The sequence below is a fragment of the Macaca fascicularis genome, chromosome 17 (assembly GCF_037993035.2).
Source record: "Macaca fascicularis isolate 582-1 chromosome 17, T2T-MFA8v1.1".
NCBI classification, from domain to species: domain Eukaryota; kingdom Metazoa; phylum Chordata; class Mammalia; order Primates; family Cercopithecidae; genus Macaca; species Macaca fascicularis.
In genome coordinates this window covers 97,521,496-97,548,985 of record NC_088391.1, presented here as the reverse complement: position 1 = coordinate 97,548,985, position 27,490 = coordinate 97,521,496, and the positions used below count along the sequence as shown (strand labels likewise).

Sequence of the window (27,490 nt, the reverse complement as noted above, 5' to 3'; positions counted from 1 at the left end):
CTTTCTGAGGAATCAGTTACAGTGCCAGCCAGGTGGCAATATCTTTCAGGGCTGGGACAATGTTCTCCAGAGGCTATATATACTCTGAGTCAGTGTTTAATATGTGGTGCCATTTCTCTGATAGCTAGGATTCATGGGTCCAGGAATCAAGGGATGGAAATGGGTGTGACTCCACTCACTATTCCCCACTAGAGACCCACTAGCAAATTTTTGCCCCATTTCCTGTGAATTTATGCCTTGTTGGCCTAGACATCTTTTTTTTTTTTTTTTTTTTTTTTTTTTTCCTGAGATAGAGTCTCGCTCTGTCACCCAGGCTGGGGTGTAGTGGTGCAATCTCTGCTCATTGCAACCTTTGCCTCTCAGGCTCAAGCGATTCTCATGCCTCAGCCTCCCAAGTAGCTGGGATTACAGGCACATATCACCATGTCTGGCTAATTTTTGTATCTTTAGTAGAGATGGGGTTTTACTATGTTGGCCAGAATGGTCTCAAACTCCTGACCTCAGGTGATCCACCCGCCTCAGCCTCCCAAAGTGCTGGGATTATAGGCATGAGCCACTGGCACCTGGCCAGACATCTAAATTCCAGGGGGAGAAATGTTTCCACCAGGAGACAAACAATGATGCTATTGGATTAAAAGTGAAGATGGCCACCAGGCCACTCTGGGCTCCTTATGCTTCTGAGTCAACAGGCCAAGGAGGAAGTTACAATGCTGGTTGGGGTGATTGATCCAGACTGCCAAAGGGAAAGGTGACTGCTGTTCCACAACGGAGGTAAGGAAGAGTGTGTCTGGGATACAGGAGATTCCTTAGGAAATCTCTTAGTACTGCCATGTCCTGATTAAGGTTGATGGAAAATTACAACAACCCAATCAGGCATACCAACTAATAGACCAGACGCCCTAGGAATAACAACTGGAGTCACCCCATCAGGTAAAAACCAACTGAGGTGCTTGCTGAAAGCAAAGAGAATATAGAATGGGTAGTATTAAATAGAAGAAGGTAGTTATCAACATGAACTATAATCACATGACCAGTTACAGAATTAAGAACTGTAATTTTCATGAGAATTTCCTTTATTGTTATAAATATGCCTGTGTGTATATATGCATATATTAAGCAAATATCTGTTTTTTTAAATCTCTTATGCCCTTATATAATGTTAGATGTATTGATTTTACAACAATATTCAAGCATTGTTAGTTCTACATCATAGTATTTAAGTTACAGAATATCAAGAGAAGAATACACATCTCTCAAGGACTTTACTTTCTCTTTTGAGGGAGTGATAATTGTTTATTTTCAATCATACACAGGATAATTGCATCATGTTAGCTAGAATTATGATGTTATTGTCTTTATTTGGAGATTAAATGCGGTTTTATTATATGATAAACTAAGGAGATGTGTTTGAGTGCAAAGTTGGCAAGGGGTGGATATGTGATGGTTAATTTTATGTGTCAACTTGACTGGGTTAAGGGATGCTCAGGTAGCTGGCAAAATATTATTTTTGGGTCTATCTGTGAGAGTGTTTCCAGAAGAGATTATACACACACACACATACACACACACACACACACACGTATATGTATGTATATGTATATATATATAATATAATTATATATGTGATATAATTCTATGTATAGGCACCTATATAAACACATGCACATATATATCTCCTATTGATCCTGTTTTTCTGGAGAAGCCTAATACAATAACCTAGGGTCAAAGGATGCACATTGTTATTTCTATGACATTCTATTCATTAAAAGTAAGTTTCTGAGACATATTTTAGGTGAGGGGATTTAGATTCTACCTTTTGAAAAGAAGAATATCAAAGAATTTTTGTACATACTATAAGACCACCAGAGTTCACCCTCTGGCTACAAATTATTAACCTTCCTCTTGCATGCCAAATATATATATTCCCTTCAAAATTCCCCCCAAATCTTACTTATTACAGCTCAGACTCAAGTTCAAGGATTTGGGTATCTAAATCAAATCCTGCTTTAAGTGAAAGTCCTTCAATGTGGTTTCTTGAGTACAGCTCCTTCCTAACTGAAGACTTGTCAGCTAGAGAGAAATTGTCTGTATCATACACCTATATATAATGGTGAGACAAGCCTGAGATAACCTGTGTAAATACTTTCAAAAATGGGTAGAGCAAGGAGACACACAGGAATCACTGGTCCATAGCAATTGTGAAATCTAGCAGGACACATATTAGCATTTCTTTGATCAGGAGTCAAGGCCTGACAATAACTCTTCGTAACTCTTCGCTCTGTCCTCTAAGTTCTTCACCTGAGTCATTTCTTCTTTTCCATGGAATATAGCTTGTGTTTTTAGCAGAATGGTATTCTTAGCCTGCTCCTTACCTGTAGAAACTTTGAATTTCAAAGTCTTCTTTTTAAATTGTACAGTTCCTGCACCTTGCAGTTCAAGCAAACAATGTTTTTGTTAATAAAATTATCTTAAAAACTTTGTGAGTCTCCTGTGATTCCTGTTGGTATTCACTCTGTTAGAAAAAGCCACACACACAAATGTGGAATTAGCCCTTCTCTGTCTTGGGCTTCTACTGCATGTGGTGAGGAACAATACTTTTTAAGCTTCTCAGAGGTGTCACTGTTTGAATGATTGTCTGAGGTACACATTAGATATTTCCAAGCTCTTAACAAAAGGTTTACAGCTACACCCTCAACTGCTTCTTCTTACCATGTTTTGTTGACAGCAGTCTAGATTTGATATTTGTCCTGGAGCCATTTTTAACTTTAGCATCATTTTACTATCTAGGAAGTTTAGTATTTTTAAAAGTAGCAATTTTCATCTCTCTTATGCTTCATAGACCTTTTAGTTTGTATCTCTTCTTTTCCATCTTACTATAAACAACAAGTAAAAGCTATGTGATGCCTTCAGCAGTCTGTCTGGAAATGTTATTAGCTAGATCTGACAGTTCCTTGGGTACACTTTGTACTTCAACAACACTTTCACCAGTTGACCAACTGGGGCAGGTATCCAGGAAAAGTTGAGTGCTTGTTTACCTGGCCAGTGTCCTGGTCTCACAAGCACTAAGAAAGTATGCTTATCCATCAAAGAAGGGAAATGGCCAGTAAAAATGCATGAAATAAAGTGATTTCCATGGCTGGAGAAGTGGGTGAGGTGGGTATGGTTTCTGAGGTCAATACTTAAAATTCTCTGTAATACCAACTAGTTTAAACATTGTGCTTTACAATTTCCAAAGCACTTTCACATGCATTTCTATGTGACTGTGCAGTATTTCTTTTGAGACAGTCATTGTGGATTACTGAATAATTGGATATTTTGGTAGGTACTTGTTTGCATGAGTCAGAAGCAAAGTTAGAGCTGATTAACATTCTATGAAATATTCTCAATAAACGTGAACATTGGAAAACAGAAAAATTGAGCAATACGCATATACATTTAATAAATGATACCTATTTCAATTCAATACGTTGGTAATAGATTCAGTCATTCAGTGTTGTTTTCAAAGCTCTGACCTCTCACGGAGAAGGCGGCAGTATATACAGCTCTCTATAATGCAAAGCAAAATATCTTCATATACACAACAGAGAAACTAACTGAAGTTTTACTGAAGTTCACTTAAAACATGAAGGAGAAAACTCCAGAATTAAACTCATTTTCCCACCATTTTTTCTAGTTTTTCCCCAAGGTATTTGTTTAATGATTAATGGCGGAGGAGTGGGACGTTATACCCCATGCATGCTGAGGAAAAGAGCAATGCAGCTAAAATAAGCAGATGAACGAAAAGGTAAGAATCAGACCAGCCTGCAAAGCAGGCTACAGTTTCACGGGCAAAAAAAATCTAAAACATGAGGGGAAAAAAAAAAAAAAGATGAGTTTAAAGAATGTAACTAAACACAGGATATGATACAGCCTACTGTACAGTGATTACAAATGAGATGATAAATGGGAGAACTGCCCATTTATTTTTTCAATGACTGTTTTAATGCACTCTGGTCAAAATGTAGTGATAAATAAAACACAAAATCTAGGAATAAAAAAGGAAGGGACATAAATTATTCTTATTTCTAAACATTGTCATTAGTTTTTAAATTGAAATTATATACAAATCATTCATGTGGTGTTTACAATGTCAGGAAAAAAATATCTTCTCTGCATCTGCTACATCACGTTCAAGTCCACTGTGTTGACATCAGAGAAATAAGACTTTGCAATGGGTGAAATTCAAACTTTTAAATCTCTAGAAAAATTAAAATTCAGATTTTGAAGTTAATTTCTTTCATTTCATAAGATGGATTTTTTTGTGTTTTTTCACATAAATGTAAGACTTCTATGGAAAGAAAAATAGTGAACAAGAAACTAGATGGTGTTCGCCTTGCTTCTCATGTAACTAGTGCCCTGCGGTAATCTGGGTGAGCTACGTCTGCACAAACACATATTTCTCCCTGAAAACAGCAAGAAAATTAGCAAGAAAATTAAACATATCTTATTTCCTGACCTCTGCTCTGTGTTGATTTACTGAAAGAGAGGGGACTTTAAGAACATAAGATATGGCCCGGCGCGGTGGCTCATGCCTGTAATCCAGCACTTTGAGAGGCTGAGGCGGATGGATTACCTGGGGTCAGGAGTTCGAGATCAGTCTGGCCAACATGGTGAAACCCCGTCGCTACTAAAAATATAAAAATTAGCCTGGCGCGGTGGCAGGTGTTTGTAATCCCAGCTACTCGGGAGGCTGAGGCAGGAGAATCACTTGAACCCGGGGGGCAGAGGTTGCAGTGAGCCGAGATCGCACCACTGCACTCCAGCCTGAGCAACAGAGTGAGACTCCATCTCAAAAACAAACCAACAAACAAAACAAGATAAAAATATAGGATCCCTTTTTCTTCCCTTACAGGACTTCCCAGCGAGGGGAAAAGGAAACAAAGGGCACACTTGCCTTGGAAGCTGCCGACGGCTTCCCCTTCTCCATCCTGGGGGACTGTTTACTTCTCTTTGATAGAGCTGTTTCTCTGTGGATTAAGTCAACATTTTGTGCTCCATCTCAGTAGTTTCCTCGGGCAGCACAGAAAGATGCTGAGTTATTGTGCTCACTAAATCATGACGCTCACACCCTGGATATTCTGTGTGAAGGCAAGAGGCACCCTGGGAGCCAGTGCAGCAGTTAGCTAACTTCTTTGGGGGTAATCACCACTTTCCAGAAGAGAATGGAAGAGAAAACATCTAACAGCCACTGAGCCACCTGTGCTCCACCCCAACCTGCTGCTAGAGTGACATTTTTTGAGGACAACAGTCGGCCACACTCCACGGTCCTGCATCTGGGAATGGATCCGGGCGTCTAGGCTGCAAGAGCCTCTGAGCCTCAGCATCCTTGCCTCATACACCTGCGATGTGCGTTCTTCCACTGACAAAAACAGATGGCGGTGTTTCAAGCCATCACCTCCAGCGGAAAGGTAGATGTGAACGCAGATGAGAAAAAGAGCCTGGAGAAAACTGCAGGAGTGAGAGGAGCCATTTGCGCTCAAAGTGAAATATGAGTGAAAACAGGTTCACACTGGAAATGTTCTGCAGATCAGTTAGTATGAAGAAGCAATAATTATAGAAGATGTATTGCAAATATTTTCAGTGCAAAAAAAAAAAAAAAGAGAACGACAATACTGTTTCCTTTCTGAAACGTGTCACACTGAAAGCTACTACATATCAGGATCACCTCACTCAAACATAGACTCTCAGGATTCAACTATTTAATCTGGACTCGAGTTTTCCCCCAAAATTCTTTTCACCATCTAGCTGCACAGTACAGAGCACATGAAAACATTAAACCTACAATTACATTGATAAACCGACCTTCAGGAGGCATCCCCTATACCTTAGCTATGGAGATGAGAGTATTTTTTAATTTATTAGATTGTAAAAATCTAATAACTTACAGAATAGGAATCATGCTTAAAGTTTACTTCAATAGAAAAAGCAGAACATGGAATTGCTGGATTATATGTTAGCACCAGTGTACACATATGTCCAAACTCACCAAATTGTATACATTATGTGCAGTTTTTAATAGCAATTATACCTCCATAAAATCAGAGAAAAAAGAAAAAAGGCAGAATGTGAAGAAAAAGGGGGGAAATGAAATGACTTAAATATATTTCCTGTAAAAATTGCAGTATCTTATGACATAACCAAATATTTGCTGTGACTTAGTCTGAGGCTTTGAAATGGATAAAGGGCATGGTTAGTGCTATTCTGGTGCTAGGGTATGTTTCCTGTGAAAGGACCACCCTTCTCGGTGTGCTATCTTCCCCTGAAATGTGCTCCTGAAGTTAGATCACAGGACGAGTGGCCGTATATCAAAGTGAAGAGCGTAGTTAGTCTCCAAAATAAAAACCCTTGTAAATATCAACCAGATGATTGCTCCCAGAAAGTTCTTTCCAGGATACAGCGGCACAAGACAAAGTCGATGCAAATACCGAAGAGAGATTTGATAAGACGATGGCAGAGGACCTGAAAAGACCAGTTCCTGCTGAGGACTTTTTCTCCATTTATTCAAGAAGCACGTGTAGTTATGTTTGTAGCCAGAAATGAAGACGGTGAAGCACCCAAGCAACCTGTGAGCCCACAAATGTGTGTCTGCAATTGTAAGTATCGCACTGGAAAACTATGCCAAGATGGGCAGCATGAGGGGCTTGATTTCAGTAGATTAGTCCTGCAAGCACAGACTGCCCTCAAAAAGAGCAAAGAACTGAGGCTATACCTGGACTATGATAGATTGCTAGTAAATGATAGGAAATTCATAAATACATAGATACGGTCATGTACTGTGTAAGGATGCTTCAGTCAATGCTGAACCGTGTATAAGACAGCAATGTTTCAACCAGATTACAAAAACGTATCTTTTCTGTGTTTAGATATACAAATACTTACCATTGTGTTACAGTTGCCTACAGCATTTCTTAAGGTAACATGCCGTCCAGGTTTGTAACCTAGGAGCCATAGGCCATACCGTACAGCCAATGTGTGCAGTAGGCTATATCACCAGGTTTGCGTTAAGTCCTCTGTCATGTTCACAAAATGACTAAATCACCTAATGATGCATTTCTCAGAATGGGTCCCTGTCATTAAGTGATGCATGACTGTATTTTGCAAGTCATACACTCTCTGTTACTTTCACCACTCGTCATTTCATCTTAACAACACCAGAGGGAGAGGCGGAAGCCAAATTCACACCAACATAAATATCCACGCATCTTTTCTTACTCTCCCCACACAGTAGCCCCACGATAGATAAAACTGTTAAAACCATCCATGGTTGTTAACAACAACTATTCTACAATGGAACATGTTTTTGTTTTAATGGTCACATTGAGAGTGACTTCATCTCCTCCCCTCCCTTCCTCACTCTGATCCTTGAATGCCAAACCCATCACCCCCAGGACCAGTGCACATGCTGTTTCCTCTTGCACACGAGCACTCTCCAGGCATCTGCGAAACTCCCTCCTTCAGTTCCTCAGGTGCTGTACAAATCTCTCCTACTAGAGGCTTTTCCCAGTCACTCAGTAAAATCATACCCGCTCCTGCCCCTTGCGACACTTCCTCTTTCTCTTTACTTATTTTACTATTCTCCAAATATGTGTTACCACTTGACAGGCTATATATATTTTTGTTTGCTTGTTTGCTATTGTTCTTACCTCCTAAAATGCAAGCTCCATGAGGGATGTCCTTCCGTTCAGTGCTGGATTTCCAGTTCCTGGGCACTTTCTTCCACCTGGCAGATTCTCAGTAATTCTGTGCTGAATAATTGAATAAAGTATTTAATTCTAATGTAATTAAAACTCCACTAAACTTCATGTTTTCTATCCTCCTCCACAAACTAGGAATGTGGTCATCTTTCTAAAGCACAGTTAAGATCAGGTTTCTCAATCCCCTGCACTGGTAATGTCAAAAGCAAACAGGGACATGAGTAACTTAGGAGGCTCCCCTAGGAAGACAGAGTCTAAATTCCTTAACCTAATTTGCAAGACTTTTAATGAATTTTTAATGATCTGCCTTTTGGGTGTATCTCCAGATTGATTTCCCACTATTTAATTATCACGTGTTAAAAGCATGGATTTTGGAACTTAATTTATTAGGTTCAAGCATTGTCCTCATCACTTATTACCTGTGTGTTTATAAAATTTCTGCAGTTTTGTTTTCTCAGCGGTAAAATGAGGATGATAATAGTATCCATCTTGCAATTTGTGTTTTGAGAAACAAGTGTGTTAAAATATGTAAAGTACTTAAGGAAAAAAAAAAACCTACTAAATACATACCTAGACAGTGATCTAGCAGGTCAATTCCTAGGGATTTACCAAAGAGAAATGAAAATATCAGTTTACGAAGAGACTTGGACACATTTTCATAGCAGCTTTATCCATGATAGCCCCCAAATTGGAAAGAGCCCACATGTCCATGAATGGGAGAACAGATTTAAAAATCTGTAGTGATGCTGGCAAGGCTGTGGAGAAACAGGAACGCTTCTACACTGTTGCTAGGAATGTAAATTAGTTCAACTATTGTGCAAGACAATGTGGCGATTCCTCAAAGACCTAGAGGCAGAATACCATTTGACCCAGCAATCCCATTACTGGGTATATATCCAAAGGGATATAAATCTTCCTATCATAGAGATACATGCATGCGTATTTTCATTGTGGCACTCTTCACAATAGCCGAGACATTGAATCAGCCCAAATGCCCATCAATGATAGAATAGATAAAGTACTAAATAAATAATGTACTAAAATGTAGTACATATACACCATGGAATACTGTGCACCCATAGAAAGCAATGAGATCATGTTTCTTGCAGGGACATGGATGAAGCTGGAAGCCATTGTCCTCAGCAAACTAACACAAGAACAGAAAACCAAACAACACATGTTCTCACTTATAAGTGGGAGCTGAACAATGAGAACACGTGGACACAGGGAGGGGAACAACACACACTGGGGTCTGTTCAGGGTTGGAGGGAGGGAGAGCATCACGATAAATAGCTAATGCATGCTGGGCTTAATACCTAGGTGATGGGTTGATAGGTGCAGCAAACCACCATGGCACATGTTTACCTACGTAACAAACCTGCACGTTCTGCACATGTATCCTGGAACTTAAAATTAAATTAAATTAAATTTTTAAAATAATAATAAAAATAAAAATCTGTAGTATAGTCATACAATGGAATACTACTGAGCAATAAAAAGGAATGAACTATTGATACAGGCAACGACAGGGATGAATCTCAAAGACCTCATGCCCAGTGAAAGAAGCACCGCACAAAAGCAAACAGTGTATTGATAGAAGATTCTGGAGGAGAAAAAAATAATCATGAGAGGGGAAGAAAATCAGAGGAGTGCTTGCCCCTTAGAAAGTGGATTGAAGACTCACTGGGAAAGGCTTGAGGAACTTTCTAGGGTGGTGTTAAGTTTCTGTATCCTGGTAGAGCATTGGGTTAGAAAAGTGAGATTGTGCTGAAATTTAGAGAGTGTACACTTTCAATTTGTGCAATTCATTTCACATAAGTTTTACAGGAAAAGAATACAAGTAAATGCAAAATTTTAATTTGTGATAGGCATACTTCAATATTTAGTAGGAATTTTAATGATGTCTGCAATTTACTTTCAAATGCACTGAAAACAAATGATAATTAATTGCTGGATAGAAGGTTGGAAGAATGGATAGACATGAAAAAGTTTAGTTAAATGTTAATGGTAGCATGGAAGTGGTGAGTATATGGATTCTCACCTAAAAATTCCTTTAACTTTGCTGTATCTGAAAATTTTCATAATAAAAATTGGGAAAAATACAAAAGGAGTGTAGCAAAAATATTAATTTAGGTTATCATCATGTAAAATGATTCCACATTTACAATTGTCCATAAAAGTAAACCCGAGCCTCTTTCTTTTAGATCTTTGAGACTCAGTATTACATATTGCCTGACAATTATTGACGTATTTATCCTACACTAGCATTAACCATATTTTTCTTCATTGACTATTTTTATAGAACAAAAGTTAAATGAGCCCAGTGTTTTGCAATTAATTTTTATAGCATCATTGATTAGATTTCCCCAAATAATTTATTTCTCACTTCATACCCTAGAAGGTAATTCCATTTAATATTGTGGTGTAACATTTTAAACCAGACTGCCTCAGTGTGCCATTGAAAGATTTACGTAGGTCTGAAGCAAGAGCTATTTCTGCCTAATGATCTGTATGTAAAAGCAACAGAAATATAGAAGGTAGGAATAATCAATCTATAAAGTGTTATATATCTCCTAAGAGTTGTCTAAGTAATCAAAGATTTCCTGGTGTGGGTCATAATACATTGTAGTGACTCCAGTTAACTAAACACTTAAAATATATGTTTCTCTGGAATTTAACATCACCTCTGCACTGCTGGGATAGTAAACCATTTTGTGTGGCCCATTCAAATATACAACCTAATTATCTAATTCAGTCAGTAAATAAAATAAAGCTTTATTTTTATTTTTATTTTGCAGGCTGCAGGGCGCCAGCTAAACTCTCTGGGAAGTTGCAGGAGGCACAGATACAGCCTTAACCTTGAAGCGTCTTCCATCAGAGACATTTCAAGGTGGAGTGTGAAAACGAAGAGAAAGGCTCTGCTCTAACAGAACTTTCTGCCCAGCCATAACACAAAGATACCATGAAAAAAATAACAAAATACTGTCATAAGAAAATGTAACACAAATAAAGATACAGTACTCCAAAGTACCCAGGATGCCAATTATAACTTACCAATATAACTTCAGGTTGTTAATAAATACTTCATAGGTCTATAATTTCATAGTAATAGTTTAATATTGAATTTAGAGGAAAAAAGAAAAAATATATTTTTAAATCCTATACTCAGTAATGGCTAACATTTATTGACCCATTATTTTATTTTATAACATTTTATATAACTCATAAAACAATGCTTATATAAAAATTCACACAAAGTGACTAGAAAACATACAATTTCCAAAAATGTCCTCGGTTTTTGTTACATCCAGTTTTCCAAAAATGCACTCAAATTAATGGTAAAATGCAGACATTATGTGATATTTCATTCTTTGGTAAAACTATTCTTATTATTTTGTCTCCTCAAAAGATAAACTCTGACATCTTCTTTGTGTAGGAGCTGCTATTAACATCACCAGGAGAAAATTGTTAAAGCTGGATCTGGGAGAAGCAAGTATTTCCACATAGCAGTAATAGCTCCTTAGTCCCCACCCTCACTTCAGTACCTCCACCTGGTCCATCTACACTGCCAGGTGGGGTAAGAGCTCAATGACCTCCAAGCAGGAGGCTAGAGACCCCCTCTCCACTAAGCAAGTTGCAAACGTTTGGGGGAAAGCTGGGAATGGAGGATGTCTCTGCAGGAACCCAAGTCACCGTACTGTGGTGTGGTCAGGCCAGTGACTCTCACCATGTAGGCGGCCAACTGTTCACCACTGAGTAGATGCCAGTGGCTGGTGGATGGCTGCTGCTGGTATGATGTCCCCTCCCCATAAATTTAAACTTAAAAGACCATCTTTGATGGTCACAAGCTGTGTGACCTCTGCTCAGCCACCTTGTTCTGATCATTTCCCAAGTGAGAGCCATGACTCATATTTCAACCTCTATGATCTTTATATCCACCACCAAGGATCCTTCTGACTACCACCCTTGCATTATGAAAACTGGGCTAGAATTCCTCTTGATTCCAACTTAAAAGCTTCATATGCTGTCTATGACACATTTCTATGTACTAAATAAATAAACAGATTTCAAAACAATCTGTGCTATAGCATCGTGTAACCATCTAAGCCATAAAGTTCTATATTCAATAATTTAACAAAAATAGCTCAATTTTATCTTCAAAAATTTTCTGAATAGAGACACAAAGCAAATACATCTTTAAAACCTTTGGAAAAGAATCACATAAAAATAATTATAATCTATAATTCAGAGCTTTGTTTTTCACAAAGGTAATAAATTAAACATTCTCCTTTGAGATTTCTTTACTGTGCAAAATGAGACCGATTAGGTCAAACTGTTCTTTTTACCACTTTTTGACATGCTAGTCAGAGATATTAACATTTCCAAAGAGAAGTGGAAAATATACCAGAGTTTGAAGAAGAATTTGGGATAATTAACCTAAAAGTAGATGTTGATTATATTCTTTCCCCTTCCTTGATTATATTGTTTATCCTTCCCCAATTCCTATGAAATTTTCTCCTATAAAGCAATGGTGAGTTGAAAGAAAGGACAGCAATATGTATTCACAAATATTTTCTTTAAATTCAGTCTAATCATCCCACCAAAGAAAGAAATGGCAGGCTAGCACAAAACCAACATGCTCTCAGGAATGGGGCCTCCATGTGTTTCCTCTCCTCTCCTCTGCAACACGACTTCAGCCTCTGTACTAAGCATAAACCTGCCCTATTTCATCCTAGATCCTTCTGTGGTCACAGAGGAGTCAGAACTGGGTAGACTCTTCCTTTCGTGCCTGAATCCTCCTGACCCTTCCAAGTGTCTTTCTAATTTCAGTCCTTCAACATATTCTGCTCCTTTCTTCCTTCCTTTCTTCTGCTTGCTTGTTTGCTTTCTCTCTCTCTCCTTTCTCTCTCTTTCTTCTTTCCTTCCTTCCTTCCTTCCTCTTTCCTTCCTTCCTTTCTCTTTTTCTTTCCATCCTTCCTTCCTCTCTCTTTCCCTTCCTTCCTCTCTCTTTCCCTCCCTCCCTCCCTCTCTTTCTTTCTTCCCCTTCCTTCCTTCCTCCCTCCCTCCCTCTCTCTCTCTCTTCCCCTTCCTTCCTTCCTTCCTTCCTTCCTTCCTTCCTTCCTTTCTTTCTTTTCTTTTTTCTTTTCTTTCTTTCTGACGGAGTCTTGTTTTATCACCCAGGCTGGAGTGCAGTGGCATGATCTCAGCTCACTGCAACTTCCACCTTCTGGGCTCAGGCAATCCTCATGCCTCAGCCTCCCAAGTAGCTGGAATTACAGACACCCACTACCATGCCCGGCTAATTTTTGTATTTTTAGTAGAGACAGAGTTTACCATGTTGGCCAGACTGGTCTCAAACTCCTGGTCTCAAGTGATTTGCCTGCCTTGGCTTCCCAAAGTGCTGGGCTTACAGGCATGAGCCACCACGCTTGGCCCAATATAATCTATTTCTGCCAATTCAACATAATACACGAAATACACTTATGGACACACACACACACACACACACACACACACACACACGCCCATTACAACGTATCTTTCCAAGGCATATTATTTAAAATATTTTTTTCTCCTATTTTAATGCCAAAAATATGTTTTCTTCTCCTTTGATCCTAGGTAGCCAATTCCCTTCATAGAACTGTGCTGTTGAAAGTAGTATTTGTTGAATAGTACTCATGTTCTATAATGAGTTTAAATAATGATGGTCATTGACCATTGTTTTAGAGGTAGACCCTTACATTAAATGCGTGTTAGTCCACATGGCTTGCTTCCTTTTTTCTTTTGAGACAGGGTCTTGCTCTGTTGCCCAGGCTGGAGTGCAGTGGCACGATCATAGCTTACTGTAACCTCAACTTCCCACGCTCAAGCGAGTCTCTCATCTCAGCCTCCCAAGTAGCATGGGACTTTGCCATGCTTATTAACCCATTTCCTAGGTATTAAGTCCTGCATGCATTAGCTATCTGTCCTGATGCTCTCCCTCCCCTCACTCCCCGCCCCGGCAGGCCCCAGTGTGTGATATTTCCCTGCCAGAAATAAAGATTTAAAGAAATGTCTATGAAGAAATACTAGGTAGCCATTTAAAATAAAGATGTAGACCTGGTGCAGTGTGGCTCACCCCCCTGTAAACCCAGCACTTTGGGAGGCCAAGGCAGGTGAATCACTTCAGGTCAGCAGTTCAAGACCAGACTAGCCAACATGGTGAAAGCCCATTTCTACTGAAAATATGAAAAAAAAAAATTAGCCAGGCATGGTTGTGCATGCCTGTGTTCCAGCTACTCAGGAGGCTGAGGCTGAGACTGGTGAATTGCTTGAACCCAGAAGGCAGAGGTTGCAGGCAGCCAATATCATGCCACTGCACTCCCACCAGGGCGATGGAGCCAAACTCCATCTCAAAAATAAATAAATAAATACATAAATAAAAGTTAATGTAAAATAAAGACAGATAAATATTAGCTGGCGTGGAAAGACATCTATACTATGTTGTTCAGCCAAAGGAACAGGCTAAACATAACATAATCTCAACTTTTATTAACTTAAATATAGGATTGTAAATGCATGGGAAAAGGGTCAGAAAAGAAACACCCCAAAATGTCAACATCACTTATATCTGACTCGTGAGGCAACAGGAGATATAACTTTTCTGTTTAAAAAATTCTAAAATAGTTTCTTCAGAGAACACAAGTTATTTTTATAGAGTCAAGATATCCTTTAATTGGAAAAATGTTTCACAGAAATTATTGATTTTCTGCCCCATTATCTCCCCCAGCCCCACCCTGTGCAGAAGGATTAGCGAGTTCACATGGTCACTCACATTTCGTGACCCGTCACGTCACGGGTGAGGCTGCTGTGTGTGCAGACATCACGCTTATAAATACGTGTCCTTTTTCCTTCTTCTTGCTTCTGTTCGACCAGGGATGCTTCCCAAGCCTCAGGTCTCCCTGCGCGCTCCCTATGCTGTTTCTGCTGCCTGGACCCTTTCATCCTCTCCACCCTCATGGTAGGTCAGCCTGAAACAGAGCCAGGAGACCCCAAAACTGAGTTTGGGCTCAGTGTAGTGAAGAGGATATTTGTGGCTTTAGGTCAGGCACCATTCTCCAGCCATGCTTGCTAAAGTGCTCTGCAGATTTTGCGTACAAGTACAGCTAATAATCGAATGGTATACCCAATTTATTTCTCTCCCATTGTCTCCTTATGTCTGTAACTCCCTCAGGAGTCTCCTAAGGAGAAGTCATGAGGATTTGAGGTAGAACCAGGCATTCATCAACCCCCTAAGCAAATACCACTGAATAACACTAGGATTTTGCCCCTGCCAGGGCTGGCTTCATGAGCCCTTGATCTGGGTTGTCACAAAGAGTTTCCACCTTTAGAAGGGCTCTGGGCTTGGTTCTGCTGTTGCTATCTTGAAATCCTTAAAATTTTTTGAGCAAATGGCACTGGGCCCCACAAATTATGTAGCTGGTTCTAACCCTCGCCCCAAACACTGAATTTCTTTAAAATAAAAGTGACAAAGTCAAAATTTACATATCGGGGAAAAGAACATAGGAACATTCCTTTCTTTTTGGATTACCAAGTAGTACAAATAATAGTGAGAAGAACAACTCTCTTTCCTTCCTAGAAAACCACCTGAGTCCTTACCTTTTGAACCTGACTATAGATTTGCATTTGAGAATCATTTTCAGAGAGGTGAAGTAAAAGCTCTAACTGGTCTGCACTGTTATCGAAAGAATGGAATAGAAGTTCCTAAAAAATGAAAAATTGTTGATAATCCATGATCTCAAGATTCCAGTTTTGTAAATATTTTTACTTAGACAGAGTGACGAGTGTTTGGGGGTTCTAAACTCATGCCAGGATTAAATTCACATTGTAAATAGGAGAGCAAAGCTTGTCTGATGAAGCCAATGAAGTGTTCTTGGATTTTAAACAGTCATTGATTGGCCAAGAGGTCAGCTAGTAAATCAAATTGTGACACCGTCGAATGCTACCACCATCGATTTTTTTCATGCCATTTCAGAGAAAAATAATATCACTCATCCTTCCCCAGAATTTAGTTCAGAGGTTTATGGTCATGGCCTTTCTAATCAATGTCAAATTTCCACTGGGACAAGGTTAAAAAAGCTGTCTTAATTGAAACAATAACTGGAGATCAGAATAAAATGTTTTTCTATCCACAGTCAGCATTCAGTTCTGTTTGCCTCTTTTAGTCCATTTCCCTGCCAACAAATTTATGTTAAATGCATGTAATATTCCAATCTGTTAAAAAGATTTGATATAAAGTGAAAGAATAGTGTATTATGAATAACTCTGTTGTTGACAAGCTCTAGGGACGTACTGTTCTTGTTTTAATTCTATTAAAATGGATATGGGTCCCAAATGCTAGACTCTTTCTTATATGTTTACAGCAAAATGGGTCAAAGGACCATTAATTCAGGTCCAGAACTGTCATATCTGGTCCTAGGTTCCGTACAACTAATGAGACTTCACTGGTATTTGCTCACACGGCCTGCCCAGCCCTTAGCATTCACAATTTCCATTGACAAGGTTATTGGATTCAAAATGAATGTTTACATTGAAAGGGGAAACAAGTGTCAAATATGAAGCTCAAATAAATACTCCAAGCTGGAGAAGCTTATCATGGCTTAAACCGTCTACTGTTTATTCCCCCTAATGAAAAGCAAAGACAATAGGAGACATGGGGATAAGTGTAATGAAGAGAAACAATACCAGGATTCTTAGAGGTTAATCCAGGCACAACAGAGTTAATCTGGAAGAGGGTAGGGGAGGTTTTAGGCTAAAGACTCAGACAAAAACTTGTTACTTTTGATCCAGTTGTACCCAATGAATGGCTCTATTTGCAAAGAAGATTTTGGATTTTCAAACCAGTGGGACAAAAGTTACATCCTTGATTTTTCTTGTTAAACACACTTGTGCTTGTTTCCAGAATAAATGATGTCACAGATCTTCATTTTCCTCTCAAACAACAAAACAAAAGGAGCATAACAATACAGATACTTAAGAAAGCACAGAATTTGTCCTAAGACTGAAAAGTCCCTGAGAGCCAAAATGTATTTTCAACAGATGCTACAATAATTACCTTATGAAGCAGAGAAGAAATGCTATTTTATTTTAATATCCCAAAAGTTAAAAGATGAAAACAACACAGTGGATTCATCATCACAGGTAAATATAGTGCTTGGAAATATTAATTTGTTTTAAAATTGTATATTCTGCATTATTATAACTGAAATATAAAGTCAGATCAATGAGGTTATAGGAAAATGATTAAATGTAAGTGTACGGCTTTGCTTTGCATATTTGCAAAATCTCTGCCTTGCAAAGCTAAATGTACAAACTTTCAAAATATGAGTTAATTAAATTCACTTAGGATTTTCCTAAGGTAAGAAACCAAACATAACCTGGGGCGGGGAGGCAGGATATTAAAATCAAATTAATATTTCTGAGAACTAACCATGTTATTTGAATTCAATAGCATAACTTCAAACATATCACTGAGCACACCCTTATATGAAAATCCTCATGGATTAAATCTGAGCCTCTATCACATAAATCATAAATTATGCCATGCATTACATCTGAATGAATGGAAAAATCCCAAAACAAAATAACTAAGACCAAATAAAAGTAATATCACAGCCTTTTGGTGAATAGGTAGGTATGAAAGGGGAGAGAATGTTACTGCCAAAATGTTAAACCAGAATTGTCTTAAACACAGCAAAGTGTTTTTATGTGATTTTTCATATTTCTAAAAGACAGATTTTATTTCTAATGGCAACTTTTTAATTTTCCTTTTCTAATTTGAAATGTTAATATGAAAATGTATTATATGGAATATGAAAACAACCTTCTTACAAAAGATTATTAAATGTATCTGCCAGTTAAAAAAGCCTATCTTAATCTAAAAAGGTAACATAAAAATTATAATAAACCTTAAGTGTTATTTTGTATCTATCATTGTTATTCCTATTGTTTAAAAAACGAGTTTGAAAGCAAACAGGTGCATTTGGAAAGGAAATATGTTTATAAGAGATTCCTCTTGAATCCTATTAGTGAAGTCATATTTGATCTTATTATTTAAATTATTGTCATGTTCTAGGGTGTCATCTTTATACCAAGTAAGTTGAAATAAACACAATTTATAAAGCAATAGTTAAAAATACATTTCTCATAGATATGTTTTGTTTTATGCTTAGCTGTTATTGGGTGGTTCTGTTTTTAAAAGTAATTTGTAGTATCATATGCTCAATTTTCTCAGATTATTCAAAAGTTTCTTGGCAACAACATTCTTAAAATAAACAAATGGATTAATATGTAAAAATAAATGTTTAGATAATGTACTTAGAAGAGCTTGCCCACTGGAATATGAATAAGACCCTCAACAACTGACATTATTTCATCCAAAGAACAAAGAGAAACCAGGAAGTTGTCTGAATTTACAAGAAAAACATGTTTGCTTGTTTTTGTGTCTGTCTCCCTGCAGAGGACAGAACAAAGGTCAACGGACTTAGGTCAATGTAAGTCAAGACTTTCAGAATTATAGCTATACAACCATCAAAATGGCTGTGTTGAGGCATGGTGAGCTTCACATCACTGCAATTATTTAAGAGAAAATGGATAAACTAGATAAATTGCCTTTCTGCTAAAAGGAAAGTCTTTATGAGTTGGAAGTTGAACTAAATGACCCCAAAGGTCTCTCAGTATATTACATTCAACAAACATTATGAGTAAGCCAAAGGGGTATCATTTCAGATGTGTATACACACATTTACTCAGAATTCATGTAACTTGAGGAACCATGCTCAGATTCAGCTGCTTTTGGAAAAAAAATCGTGAGACCCATCCAGGCTAATACTAGAGGTAACTAAGTAAACATCATCTTGTAAAATGTGACATTCTGAATGTCCCTGAAAACGTTTAATCCTTTTTCCCTTCAATCATCTCTTCCTCAGCTTACAGCACGTGGGTGTAACTCAACTAATATCTCTTGTGGTGCTTCCCCACCCACCAGTGTTTGTGGAATGCCTTCTCCACCCACCAGTGTTTGTGGAATGCATATACATGATTGGATTGCTTGGGCACATCCTGTTTCCCCAAGAATTCTGGAAAAGGTGAAGGGCAGAGAGTAGGTGAAGGGAATGGGGGAAGGGGAAGCAAAACAAACAGGTCCTGTGGAGGGAAATAAACCCCTGAGATTTTCACAGGAAAAGGAACATGCTTTAATTTGGCTTTAATACAACTAATATTCCCTCTGAGAAGCCTTTCCTTTCCCCCAGTTCTGATTGGGGACCCTGTCACGTGGTCTCCAGCCTCCTGGACTTCTTCCTCTCCTATCACCTTTGTCTCTTCTCCTATCACCTTTGTCTCTTTGCTGGAAGTGACTGTCTGAGCATCTGTATTCCCTATGGAAGGTAAGATCAGTGAGCCGGGGGCTGTTTCCTGTTACAGAGCAAACATGCATCAAATGCTCACCGGGTATCCTGCATATGGTGTCTCAATGTCACATCAACTCTCTGAGGCAGCTGCTAGTTATGATGCCTCGGAGACACCTTAATACTGTGGTTAGGAGCAGGGACTTCAGAGCCAGAGGGCCTGGATTGTAACCCTTAGGCAAGGCAATTACTTCATCATGCCTCCATTTTGCTGTCTGTAAATGGGTCTAAAAATGGTGCTTACTTCAAAGAGTTAATGCGTACTAAATAATTTAATAGGTATGTGGCACTTTGAGCAGTGCCAGGCACAGAATAGATGGTACAGAAATGTTAGCTGGTATTACCTTCCATTTTGCTGATAAGTAAACTGTGGCTTAGGGAAACCAAGTCACAGGTGGTGAATGGAGAATTTATCTTACTCTTACAGGCTATATCTACAACACTGCCTTAAACATAAAGTATAAAAATGTTCTTTATTCCAGAAACAGAGAACAACCATAGGTAATCAGTAAGTGTTATTAGAGGCAAGGAATGGTAGAAACACTTCTCCCTCAGTACAACCGCCAAGGCAAGCTGGCCAGGGAGGGACAGGTGGAAGCAATGCTGGAGGACGGCAATGTGGCAGGGCAGGGATCCACAGACCCCAGGTGTCATGACTTTGAGAAGCTTGTCTCACTTGGAAGCAGCCTGTGAGACTTTGATGGTAGGCATTAATTCCTAGCATCTGACTACTGTTTCGAATGTTAGTTTTTTCTTTCCTAAGCATAATCATTACGCTCTTTTGATTTAAAGCTCCGTCTCCAAAAGAAACAATTGCACATATGTATCAGTTAGTCAGCTGTGACACAGGAATCCTCGGGGATTTGTCATTACCCAAGGCTTTCTGTCATTTCAGATGAATTTTCCACCATGTTAGATGCCAGGGGTAGGCAACAGGTTCAATAAACATACATTTACTCAACAAATGTTTAATTGAGCAACTGCTATAGATCAGACACAATATTAGGTGTAGGCATTTATGATGCAAAGGTAGGCAAGACAAGTTACTTTTTAACTAAAATCTTTCTTTAATGGTTGGTGCAGGGGAGTGATTAATTACTTAAGGATAGAGAATATATCTAGATTCTCACCTTGTGCCATACATTAAAATTAAATTTCAGATGACTAAAATAATTAAGTGTAGAAAAAAACTAATGTAAACTATAAATGAATGATTTGACTTATTGGTGGAGTAGATCTTTCCAAACCAATAAGCTCAGAAAAAAAAATTGAACATCATACAATGAGATTAACTCAAAATTGATATGTGTGTGAATCAAAATATCAAGATAATAACAAACCAGGAAAATATTTACAATAAATATGAAAAAGTCAGCAATCTGGAATCTGTCTTGCTGCTCTACACCGCACAGAGGCGTCTGGGAAGCCCAGCGTGTGGTCAGTTTATAACCAATCCCGCCACTGACTGCTTTACTCCAGGGTCTGGATTAATGCTGAAGTGTTCTGATGTGTGCTTAAGTTCTAATACTGGTTTTAGACTTTTCCCCCAAATCCCTACTGCTTGGTATTGGTTTTTATACCCAGTGGAATTCTTACAATGCTCCTTCCCCAGCCTGGACCCTATCACATACCTGCAGAGAACAGCATAAACTGGTCAGTCCAACACAAACATTTGGTGGGTCACCTAGAACCATCTCTGAATTAGGGCTGACTTGGTCCCACTTTCTTGGTGACAGCAGAAGTTATGTGATTGACACTCTCCTTTGGGAATGAGCTCTGCCAGTTTTCTATCCATCCCCAGATTCTTCCCCACCGGCCTCCTGCTAAGATGCAACGAGGTCTCAGAACCTAGCCTATCTGGGAAATGACAAAAGAAAGAAATCACCTATGTTTATTTTATGTTAAACAAAAAAAAAAAATTAATTTTTTCTTTCTCAACTCACAGGGTTGTCCTAGATTTCAATTATAAAATGTGGAGTATTCAAAGGACATGAGAAACACGTGGAGTAGAAACAGGAGTTTGATATCGCCTGGTAAAGGGTAGGCATTAGGCATGTGAACACCTGCACTCAGCATTTATAAAGTGCTTACAAAAACTAGGCAGTGAGCATCATGTGACTTGGACCTCTTAGTACATTATAAAAACTTTCCTTCCTCACAATGTGATAATATTTGCTATTTTTAAAGTTGCACTGTCTTTTAAAAGTTGCCATATTAAAGAAGAAAAAAATTAGGTGTTTGTTTCCCGTTGTGTACATTGCATTCCCTCCCGAAATTCATGTCAAATCAGAAAGTTGGGAGGCTAACTGAAGTGGAAACAGGAAATAACACCAATACACTTCTAACCCACAGGTTTCCCAGCCCCATTAAAATTCAACATGTGGAGGAGGTGCTGGAGGGAACTAACAAGAGCGTCCTGTAACCCAGGAGGCCAAAGATCAGCCTCCTCCATTGATGGAACTTCCATTAAATGATGTTTATTTGTACCTAGGGTGAGGTTACTAATGGAAAGGCCTGCAGCCTGCAGTATTCAGTGTCATTTTGCAAATTTGTCAATGAATTACAAGATACATAACATCATCCTGAGTTGAGGCTGGGGGATTTTGTTACGTCTGAGGGTATGAATTTTTTTTTTTTTTTTGAAGGGCAGGATGTGAGAAGGATTGTTTTGAATATATTATTGAAACTCCAGTTCAATCGCGAGAAAAACATTAGACAATTGTTAATACAGAGACATCCTAAAAAATACTTAGCCAGTCCTCCTCAAGCTGTCAAGGGGATCAAAACAAGGAAAGTCTGAGAAACTGTCACAGCCAAGAAGAGTCCAGGGAGACGTGATGGCCAAATGTAATGTAGGATCCTGGATGAGATTCCAAAACAGAGAAAGGACATTAGGTGACAGCTAAGGAAATCTAAAGAGACTATGGAGTTTTGATTAAAACAATATATCAATATTGGTTCATTAATTGTAACAAATGTACCATGTTAATGTAAAGTGTTAGTAATAGGGAAAAATGTGAGAGGCTGAATGGGAACTCTCTATACTATCTTCTCAATTTTTTGGTATATCTACAGGTGCTCTGAAAAATACTCTTTACAAATTTAAAAAAGTATTATTGAGATTAAAGTCTGTTACTAAATCTTAAGCAAGATGAAGATAACTTCGACTGATACGTGATAGTCACTATCCTTTTCAATATATTTTTTCTTTTTGTTGAGCAAAAAGAAATGTGACAACTTATATTCACATTTTTCTTTTTTATATTTACAGTCTTACGTATTTTATTCATAATTTTTTTCTTATTTTAAGAGTAATGATTTACCATTGAGGAAAATTAAGAATATACAGGTAAAAAAGGAGAAAATTAAAATCCCGTAAACACACACAAGTCAGATAGATTGAGTAGAGAAAGGGAATCTCATCTGTTTGAATACCTGAGTTTATCTTAAGAATATACAACAAACACATAGTTTATACAAATGTAATTTATAATGGCTGCATGCACTTCATTATATAATGGGCCATTCTTATTTGGCCAGGGTCTCATTTCGAGATATTAGAGTTCTTTATAATTTTTAAATTTTTTTCTAAACCCCACTCAGCTGAGCATTCTGTTCATTGTTGCATATATCTGTAATTATTTCCTTAGCATAAATACCTAGAAATGGGACTTCAGGATCAAAAGCTATGAATAATTTTAAGCTGCTTGTTAATGTTGCAAATCACCTTCCCAAATTGGTGCCATTGTATACTCCAATAAACTGCAAGTTCCCTTCATTAATCAAATCAGCCATACAACAAAAATACTTAAAGAGACCTTTCTGTGTATCATGTTCTTGTCATAAAAAACTCAAAATATAAAATAGACTACAAAATAACTTTCAAAAGGAACTCCTACAATCTTAAAATTACAGCATTTTGCACTAAAAAAATTGGTTTCTTTCCCTTGTTGCTCTGTTATGAAATGTAAATTAACATTATTAAATATGAAATATATTAAATAATGAAGGAACAGACATTTGATGAAAGCTATACGTATTTTTTCCACTTCCCCCAATAACTAGGCTTTAATTAAAATCCATTTACAAGCATGTTTATTTTGATAAATTGGTAAATTGAAAATTGATCAATTGAACTCATTGTGTTTTATGTAAAACAGTAAATATAACGTAATTATTGTAGAAGGAATTACTTTCAGCCAACAGAAGGAAGTGGGGAAGAAATGTTACTTCATTCTCTGTAAACTGGCTTCCCTGGCTTTGACCCCCACCCCAGGGCACCAGCATTTTGGGGAATGCAATGTTAGATATTACTGTGTTATCCTCTGTCCCCAGGGCTTGTGGAGATCTTTCCAGGCCCCATGTGGTCCTTGCAGGTCTAGAGGCTCAGCCGCCTCCGCATAGCCAGGGCGCAGGTTCCTGCAGGTCAAGGACCAAAGACCTCCTACTCCTAACTCTGGGAACAGCTCTTTCCTTCAGCTGGGCTCTAGGCCTGCTCTCCAAAGCCCACCAGGTGTGATCAGGGCAGTCTCATTCTGCAAATACGTACACTTCTGCAAATGAAAACCAGAGCTTGGAGGCGAAGCAGCTTCTGTTTTCTAGCTCTGAACAACTTCCTCAGGCAAAAGCTCCCAAAGCAATGGCTGCCTGCTGGAATCCTGAGTAGGGAAAACCATACATGAAAAAGAAGACACAAAATAGAGTTCAAGCCTGCCTCCCTACCCCGCCTCCACTCCCCATACACGGAAGTGCTTGCTTGTCCTTAGTGTAGACAATGTTATCAGCTCTCCTAATTGAGGAATTAGCAGATTAGGGGGAAAAGAAGTCTTAGAACAATTTAAATACAAGGAAGCTGTGTAGACAGCATGCTGGACTTGGAGTCAATTGAGTTCACAAAGTTTTATGTCAGGATCTTCACATTCCATTATGGTTGTGCTCAGGCTTTGCTGCAGACACAGTTTTAAGGCAAGGAGGTCTGCTGTGCTTTCACCTTTCTAGAGTGTCACCACGCACCTGACCTACCTCCTGGCCTTAGCTATGCAAGCTGCTCGTATTTGTGCCCTCTGTTAGCTCCGGAAGAGTATCCTGGACAGACATTGTTCCATCATGAGTGTGACGTTACTTTCTTTACTTGAAAGGTGGCAATTAACACTTGCAGAGCTGTGCTGAGGGTGGGAAATACAGTTTTGAGGGTTTCTGGAGTAATTAGTTCACTGGGAAAGCATACTTTTCTACATAAAAGGGTTCTACCCTCCCCCCACCTCACACTTAAACCGAATCCCCTTCCCCTCCCACATCCAGCCCTCTTTTGGAGCCAGAATTATCTCACCATCTCTAGACTGTGTGTGCACGTGTTTCTGTGTCTATGAGTGTGCTCAGTTTGGTTCTGTCATAGTTGTGTCCACACTCATCTTCTTTATCAGACTGGACTCTTCCAAAGCCATGCCTTCCTCTAATATTCACTCTTTCATTCAAATGATGTCATTTTTCCTGCTGTAAGGGAGAGCGTAGGTAAGAAAGTGAACTAGACACAGGCAGCAAATATAGGCCATAGCAGGCACATAAATACATGCAGAGGATACTGATCCTCAAATCCCAAAACATAGCACAGTGCTTGGCACATACTGAATTCTGTTTGCTGAGCTAAGTTAAATAGTGGTTGTGTCTAAAATTGAATTTGGATTCTGATTCTTATCCACATCCTGCTCGTCATACACTAGGCAGCCCTTGCCCTAATATGTCAGTTTATTAACATTGTAAACAGATGATTTAGTGTAAAAAATGAACTTTATCCTAAAAAATGATACTGTACTAAAGGCATGTGACCAAGCTTTTCTTTTCTTTTCCCTTTCCTTTCTCCTCCCTCCCTGCCTCCCTTCCTCCCTCCCTCCTTCCCTCCCTCCCTCCCTCTCTCTCTCTCTCTTTCTTTCTTTCACTATGTCACCTAGGCTGGAGTGCCATTCTCCTGCCTCAGCCTCCTGAGTAGTTGGGATTACAGGCGGCTGCCATGATGCCCAGATAATTTTTGTATTTTTAGTAGAGATAGGGTTTCATCATGTTGTCCAGGCTAGTCTTGAACTCCTGACCTCAAGTGATCTGCTTGCCTCAGCCTCCCAAAGTGTTGGGATTCCAGGCTTGAGCCACCATGCCTGGCCTCTTTCTTTATTTTTATTTATTTATTTTTTTTTTGAGACGGAGTCTGGCGCTGTCACCCAGGCTGGAGTGCAGTGGCCGGATCTCAGCTCACTGCAAGCTCCGCCTCCCGGGTTCACGCCATTCTCCTGCCTCCGCCTCCCAAGTAGCTGGGACTACAGGCGTCCGCCACCTCGGCCGGCTAGTTTTTTGTATTTTTTAGTAGAGACGGGGTTTCACCATGTTAACCAGGATGGTCTCGATCTCCTGACCTCGTGATCCGCCCGTCTCGGCCTCCCAAAGTGCTGGGATTACAGGCTTGAGCCACCGCGCCCGGCCTCTTTATTTTCTATATGAGAAATTGCTCTCATGCTCCAAACAATAATTATGAGATAATAGTAGTAAAAGGAGATAATGACTGTAAAGAGATTATCTAGAAGTTAAATCTTATTTTGTGGGTGGGAACACGGAGCCTGGATAAATGAGAAGGGCCGATGATGTAAAACATCGATGTTGTCACCTCTGTGCAACTATCATGAAGGAAATGCATCTGTCTCAAGTTCTTGGATAGTTTATGTATACCTTCATCATCTCAGCAATTACTATGTACAGATTACAAGATTTTCATATTCTGTCTTGAAGTGTATTTAGGTTACTTTAATCTCACATTCATATCCCTTCCAAGACTGTAGAGATTTTGGTGCAGGGACTTAAACTTTTACATCTCTTATATTAGTAACTTCATTGAATGTTATATGAATTAATGCAGTGAATGAATACCTTTGATCCAGATTGAGTGCTACTTCTATTTGAATTTCTTAGCTATTCTCAATTTTCTTCACTTTGATCCTATTCACCAAATTTAAGAAAACCTATCAGCTAGATCCCTTTTACTGTCAAGAATTAAAAAATTTTTTTTTTGGACCTCAACAGAATTTTGTTAGCAAATATCTGAGCAAGGACCTATCGCATGTAAATTTAGCAAATACATATGGATGCCTATAAACAACTTGTTTTTATTTTATAAATCAAAGCACTAAATATTTTATTATTTTGTTCTTACACCATAAACAGAATCATTAACTTGACATATTTCAAAGAAAAGCATGTGAGATTGTGTAAGTAATCACTATAGAGTTGCTGAAAACTAATCATAAACACTCTTCATTTATAAAAATGGACCCTGCAATATTTTGGGAAAGTTACCTCTTCATTTTGTCAGAAACAGAAATGATTTCAAACACTTCAAAGACATCTTAAAGGGAAAAGTTTTAAGAAATCACAAATGACCATTCATAAAACAGAGTCATTGTGTCCCGATGAGAAGCCAATCATGTTTGGACAAATTTAGGAGATGACACGCTAGACCTAGCAACACCCTGAAGATCTTTTCACACATCATTTGGGACTTTTTTTTTCTTTTATTTTTGATGGATGGATGAGCAAACTTAAGGAGTTAATGGGCAGATAAAAGTTGAAATGGGAAAGGACAGTAATGGTCAGGCCAGTTAAAAGCTCTTTCCGACACCAACTCCCAGCCCTGCCTCCCCAGTCGATCCCCCTGTGAACTTTTTGTGTTTCATTCATTTTGCTGGAATTGGAAATGGAGAGGCCAAGAAAAGGCCATATCCTGCTTCATTGACTAAAGCTATCCTGTAAGCGAGTTTAATGGGTTAGAAGTTAACACCAGTGACAGTTGTAAGAAAAGTTACCAAGTGTTTCCAGGGCCTGAAGAGACTCCCTGCGGCTCAGACTTCTTTGCGCTTCCTTCCACTCTCCTTTTCTCTTATCTGTGGAAGCGTCCATGACAAACAGGGGGCATCTGTTAGGAAACAAAGCGGGGGGCTGCTAGAAGTGAGCAAATCCCCCCAACCGCAGGGCCTGGCAAAGAACGCGCTCCGATTACAGCCGATTCAGCAGTGGTGATCAGGTGAACAGATAAGTACAAGCAAAGAGAAATCAAGTTTCCCTCAAATTTACAAACCATTGTTTCCCTTTATTTGTCCTCTAAGAGAGGGCCATCGTTCTCCGTGAGACGTGAGCCCTCTCAGTTACGCTCACTTTCTCTGTGTGGCTTTTATTGTGACCGTTTCTGAACATCGTATTTTCACATGGTTCCTCTCCAAGTACCTTCCAAAGCCCGGGAAGATAGTGACACAGAAGAGTGCAATTCATCCT

At 38.8% G+C, this 27,490-nt stretch overlaps 1 long non-coding RNA gene across 11 annotated transcripts in view; it reads right to left on the bottom strand.

Annotated features, from left to right (window-relative positions):
- Positions 1-27,490, bottom strand: part of LOC102118671 (uncharacterized) — a 135,803-nt gene that overhangs the window by 15,507 nt on the left and 92,806 nt on the right. For 4 of the 11 annotated variants that reach the window (XR_012426502.1, XR_012426496.1, XR_012426498.1 and 1 more), the window contains exons 6-14: positions 27,025-27,134; positions 24,510-24,673; positions 24,203-24,345; positions 23,730-23,838; positions 21,930-22,040; positions 20,812-21,037; positions 14,548-14,743; positions 8,304-8,330; positions 7,683-7,784 (exon numbers count right to left, since the gene is read on the bottom strand). This is a non-coding gene — a long non-coding RNA (uncharacterized lncRNA). Of the gene's footprint in view, positions 1-7,682; positions 7,785-8,303; positions 8,331-14,547; positions 14,744-20,811; positions 21,038-21,805; positions 22,041-23,729; positions 23,839-24,202; positions 24,346-24,509; positions 24,674-27,024; positions 27,135-27,490 lie in introns of those variants that run through there. The other 7 variants (XR_012426499.1, XR_010582670.2, XR_010582666.2 and 4 more) reach the window with 4 other exon arrangements.